This window comes from Neovison vison, chromosome 7 (genome assembly GCF_020171115.1).
Source record: "Neovison vison isolate M4711 chromosome 7, ASM_NN_V1, whole genome shotgun sequence".
NCBI lineage: Eukaryota > Metazoa > Chordata > Mammalia > Carnivora > Mustelidae > Neogale > Neogale vison.
The window spans coordinates 122426621-122432645 of record NC_058097.1 but is presented as its reverse complement, the minus strand read 5'-3'; the positions used below and the strand labels follow the sequence as shown (position 1 = coordinate 122432645).

Genomic DNA, 6025 nt, shown 5'->3' with positions numbered 1-6025 from the left:
TTGTTCCAACATCATTGTCTGGTTTTGATAATGTGTTTGAGTATGTAAGATATTATTATTAGGTATATAGGAACTCTGTACTATTCTTGCAATGCCTTGTGAATATTAAACTCTTTTAGAATAAGAAGCTATGATATGAAACAACTGAACAAAATCACATGTAAATTCTAGACTAAAAAATATAATTGCTGAAATTAAGAACTCAATAGATAGGTTTAACATTAGATTTGACACAGCAGAAGAGAAGGATAGAGGTCAATAGGAAATATCCAGACTGAAGCACTGAGGAAAAATTATTAAAATACAGAAAAGAGATTAAGGAACATATTGAACACAGTAAATCTAAGATAATGTAATTGTAGTCCCAGAAGTAGAAGAGCATTAGAATGAGTTATAAAAATATTTGAATATTTGGTAATTTTTATGAGCTGATAAAAAGCAGCAAACCACAAACTCAAGAATCTCTATGAACTCCAGCAGGATAAATACAGGCACATCTCAGAAATATTGCAAGCTCAGTTCCAGACCACTGCAATAAAGCAAATATTGTAATAAAACAAATCAAATGAATTTTTTTTTATTTCCCAGTGCATGTAAAAGTTATGTTTACACTATACTGGAGTCTGTTAAGTGTGAATAGCATTATGTGTAAAAAACAATGTATAATCTTTAATTATACCTCAAAATATTCTATTGCTAAAAAAATGCTACCTTTCTTCGCCATATCAATTGACTCTTCCTGTCATGAATGATTTCTCTGCAGCATGCGATGCTGTTTGATAACATTTTACTCATAGAACTTCTTTAAAAACTGGAATCAATCTTCTCAAAGCCTTCTACTGCTTTATCAACTATGTTTATGTAATATTCTAAACCCTTTATCATCATTTCAATAATCTTCATAGTATCTTCACCAGAGGTAGATTCCATCTCAAGAACCATTTTCTTTGCTCATCCATAAGAAGCAATTCCTCATCCATTAAATTTTTATAATGAGATTTCAGCAATTCAATCACATCCTCAGGCTCTACTTCTAATTTTAGTTCTTTTGCTGTTTCCACCAAATCTGCTGTTACTTTCTCCACTGAAGTCTTGAAGCCCTCAATGTCATCCATGATGGTTGGAGTTAATTTTTTCCACACTCCTATTAATATTGATATTTTGACATCCTCCCATGAATCATGAATGTTCTTCATAGCATCCAGAACAGTGAATCCTTTCCAGAAGGTTTTTAGTTTACTTTGCCCAAATAAGAAGAATTACTGCCTTTGGCAAACATAGGCTTATGAAAAGTTCTTCTTAAATAATAAGACTTGAAAGTAAAAATTAATTCTTGGTTTATGGGCTGCAGAATGGATGTTCTGTTAATAGGGGATGAAAATAGCATTCATCTTATTTACATCTCCATCAGAACTCTTGGGCTGCCAAGTGCATTGCCAATGAGCAGTAATATTCAAAAAGAATACTCAAAAAAGAATATATATGTGTGTGTGTGTGTATATATATATATATATATATATATATATATATATATATATATATTTTTTTTTTTTCCTGAACAGTAAGTCTCAACAGTGGGCTTAAAATATTCAGTAAACCATATTGTAAAGAGACATGCTGTCATTCAGACTTTGTAGTTCCCTTCATAGAGCACAGCAAAATAGATTTAGCATAATTGGTAAGGCTTTTAGGATTTTGAAAATGGTAAATAAGAATTGGCTTCAGCTGAAAGCCAAGAGCTGATAGAGTGGCAACCTTAGTCCTTTGACTCTTTGAAGCCAGACATTGACTCCCTAATTGTGAGAGTCCTAGATGGCATCTTCTTCCAACAGAAGACTACTTGTCTATTCTGAAAATCTGTTTTCTAGTGTAGCCCCCTGCATGAATGATCTTTGCTAGAACCTTTAGATAACTTGCTACAGCTTTCACATTAGCACCTGCTGCTCCACCTTCTACTTATGTTATGGAGAAGTCTTCTTTCCTTACAACTCATGAACCATCCTCTGCCATTTTCAGACTTCTTCTGCAGCTTCCTCACTTCTCTCAGCCTTAGAATTCATAGAATTGCAGAGAATTAGGGCCTTGCTTTGGAGTAGATTTTGGCTTCCTGGAATGTCATTGCTGGTTTGATCTTCTATCCAGACCACAATAACTGTCTCCACATCAGCAATAAGGGTGTTACACTTTTTAAAAATATTTTATTTATTTATTTGAGGGAAAGACAGGGGATGAGTTGGGGGAAGGGGCTGAGAGAGAAGGAGAAGCAGATTCACCACTGGCCAAGGAGTATGAAGTGGAGCTTGATCCCAGGACACTGAGATCATGATCTGAGTCAATGGCAGATGCTTAACTGACTGAGCCACCCAGGTACCCCAAGGCTGTTACACTTCCTTACTGTTTGTGTGTTCACTGGAATAGCACTTTTAATTTCCTTCAGGAACTTTCCCTTTGCATTCACAACTTGACTACTCTTTGGTGTGAGAGGCCTAGCTTTCAGCCTATCTCAGCTTTTGACATGCCCTCCTCACTAAGCTTTTGATTTAAAGGGAGAGACATATGACTTTTCCTTTCACTTGAACACTTGAGACCATGGTAAGGTTATTATTTGGTTTAATTTCAATATTGTCCTGTTTCAAAGAATGGAGAGCCTAGAGAAAAGGGAGAGATGGGGCAACGGTTGCTCAGTGGAACAGTCGGAACACACATTTATTGATTAAGTTTACCCTCTTATGTGGGTGCAGTTCATAGAATCCCAACACAATGAAAATAGTAACCTTAAAGAGCACCAATCAGAGATCACGATAAGAAATATAACAATAATGAAAATGTTTGACATCAAAATGTGACACAGAGATACACAATAGGCAAAAGCTTTTGGAAAAATGGTGCCCATAGAATTGCTAAATGCAGGGTTACCACAAACGTTCAATTTGTAAAACAATGCAGTATCTGCGAACGATAAAGCAAAATACAATAAAAGGAGGTATACCTGTATAAAGAAACCTGGGCTCATTATAGTAAAGCTACATAAAATTAAAAAAAAAAAGAAAGAAAATCTTAAAACCAAAGGCAAATACATTTTGCCTTGAAAGAGCAGCAAAAGACTAACAGCTAACTTTTCAATGTGAAAATGTAAGTCAGAAATTAACAGAACATCTTTAATATGCCAAAATAACAAACAAGCTCCAAATAACCCTATCCATCTAGAATGATGTATGTAAAAATTATTCTTCAAAGCTTAAATAAAGACAATAATAAACAAAATCTGAAACAATTTGTTCACAGCAAAGGTGCACTAAAAAAATTTCTTCATATGAAAGAGAAATAGCACTAGGTATATGTAGGCAAATATAAGAAAAAGAACAACAATAAAAAGTGTTAATATGTGAGTAAACATAAATAAATCTTACTTGGACAAAGGAAAATAATGTTTTCTCTTGTGGATTTAAAAATAGATATAGGATTAAAGTGTATATCAATTAAAAATGAAATTTGGGAGGAGACATACTAGATTTTAAATATACTAAGTTTCTAGAATTGAAGGGAAGTGTCAGAGCTAATAGTTCCTATTAGAATATAATTAAAGATGTATATTGTAATTTCTAGGATCACTTGCAAAAAAAAGTATAACTAATAAGCTAATAAAGAGAGGTTGTGAAATAATAAACTGTATTAAACAAATAATCAGATATTAATTTAAAAGAAAAAAGCAGGAAATAAGAGTATAAAAACATAAACAGATTGGTCAAATAAAAATAAACAGTAATCTGCCAGATAGTAATTTATATCTTTTAGTAATTACTTTCAATGTCAATAGACTAAATGTTCCAAGTAAAACACTAAAATTGTCAGACTGAATATATGCTACTATGAAGAATGTGCTTCAAACATAAGAACAGAAAGGCTGAAAGTAAAAGAATATAAAAGAATGAAACATACAAACAGAAGATTACAATAATTATTGGTTTGTATTAAACACTCAAATAATAGTTAGATAAAATACACATTATTTTCAAATATTGATGGTAATGAATAATCTCAAGTATTTTATATGACTTTTTTTTAAAGATTTTACTTATTTATTTGATGGACTGAGATCGCAAGTAGGCAGAGAGGCAGGCAGAGAGAGAGGAGGAAGCAGGCTCCCTGCTGAGCAGAGAGCCCGATGTGGGCTCCATCCCAGGACCCTGGGGCCATGACCTGAGCTGAAGGCAGAGGCTTTAACCCACTGAGCCACCCAGGTGCCCCTTTATATAGACCTTTAAAATGACATATTTGATTTTAAAAATAGTGTTTATCAACTGTATCAGTGATCAGAGATGAACATCCTAATGCAGATATTTTGTAAGGTTTATAGTGAAACAAAGTCTTCTTGATAGTTACAGGTTTGTACTGTCTAAACATTTAGCTGTTAAAGATGGTAATTTATTTGTTTACTATCACTTCGGGTCCACCTGGCATCGCTGCTTGATTATTAGCTCTGCAAGGCAGAATTAGATTCATACTAGTTCCAAAGACCCTCTACAGCTCATCTAGGGCCAATGTCCATGGGTTGCAGTGACGATGGTAGTAAACACATAGGAAGTAAAAATGAATGAGGAATCTCTGAAGGAGTGTCTGTATGCTGAGGTGGCCTGGAAGAGTAAATGTTTCTTGGCTTCTGCAAATATATAAAGCTCAACTAAAATTCCCAGATGTAGTGTCATACAAAAATTTTATAGTCATTTAAACATAGACTTGAAAATGTAGTGATTTTCTGAATGGATTGATTTATGAAATTAATTTATAAAAAGGCAGTTAATTATGATTTTTCTTGTTATCATTAAGAATAATTCACCCACAGGTACCTGGGTGGCTCACTGTATTAAGCATCAGACTCTTGATTTTAGCTCTGGTCATTATCTCAGGGTCCTGAGATCAAGCCCCACCTGGATCTTCATGCTTAGCAGGGTGTCTGCTTGGGATTTTCTCTCCCTCTACCTCTGCTCCTACCCCTGCTCATGCACTTCTCTTTCAAAAATAAATAAATAAAATCCTTAAAAAAAAAAAAAAGAAAAAGCAATTCCTTCAATGAAATTCATCCAGTAAGTTACCTAGAGAAATTTATCTGCTAATTTATCCTTCTTCACAGGAATTTTTCCTTGTTTCTGTTCCTCATTCCCAATCCAGTTCCATCCTATTTATTCAAAATAACCATAGGAATGATGGGAGATGGTTTGGTAGAGGTCAAGAATCACTTGTTCAAAGTCTTAGGTATTAAGATTGAGATTCTAATGTTCAGACACTGAAATACCATGTCTCCCTTTCACCCATCTTACCCTAACCTCTATCTCTTCAGACCTTTTTCTCTTTTTATTTTGTTTCAGTATTAACACAAGCCAGCTACTGTTTTCTTTATTAAGAGCGCTTTGTATCTTTAGGGTAAATGCTGTGTAGACCAACAGTTGGTCATTGAGCAATTATGCATAATGTTTGCAGTGATGAATAGCAGATAATAATATGTAATCTGTGGTTGAGCCAGGGTGTATTTTACTGTACTGTTACTTCATGGATTACTTGTTTGCAACCGACCCTGACATGACCTCGTCTCTAAAATAGATCCAATAGCAAACAAAAGAACAAGGACTGCTATGTAAGCTATCCTAAAAATCACAGATTGAAAAACAATTTTCTTAGTGGTTTTGAATATTCTGTGGTTAAAATCTGAGGAAAACTATAAACAAGCGCTCTTTAAACATTAATGGGCATACAAGACAAATTATCTATCCAATTTACAAAAATGCAGTTTTTGTGTTTCAGTGTTTCCAATAAGTTTCCAGGTGATTCAGATGCTACTGGTTCTCAGGTTGCAATTTAAATAAAAAAGCTTTAGACTAGTGATTCTGAAACTTGGCTGCACATTAGAATCGAATGGAGAACGTTATAAAAAAATCCATGCCCGACATTTACCCAACAGGAGTTAAATATGAATGTCTGAGCATGGGACTTGCCATCTTTTAAAAATCTTTCCATGGTGGATACAGAG

At 34.1% G+C, this 6025-nt stretch overlaps 1 pseudogene; it reads right to left on the bottom strand.

Annotated features, from left to right (window-relative positions):
* Positions 1-696: 696 nt before the first annotated feature.
* LOC122913466 lies at positions 697-4940 on the bottom strand (annotated as a pseudogene).
* Positions 4941-6025: the final 1085 nt, after the last annotated feature.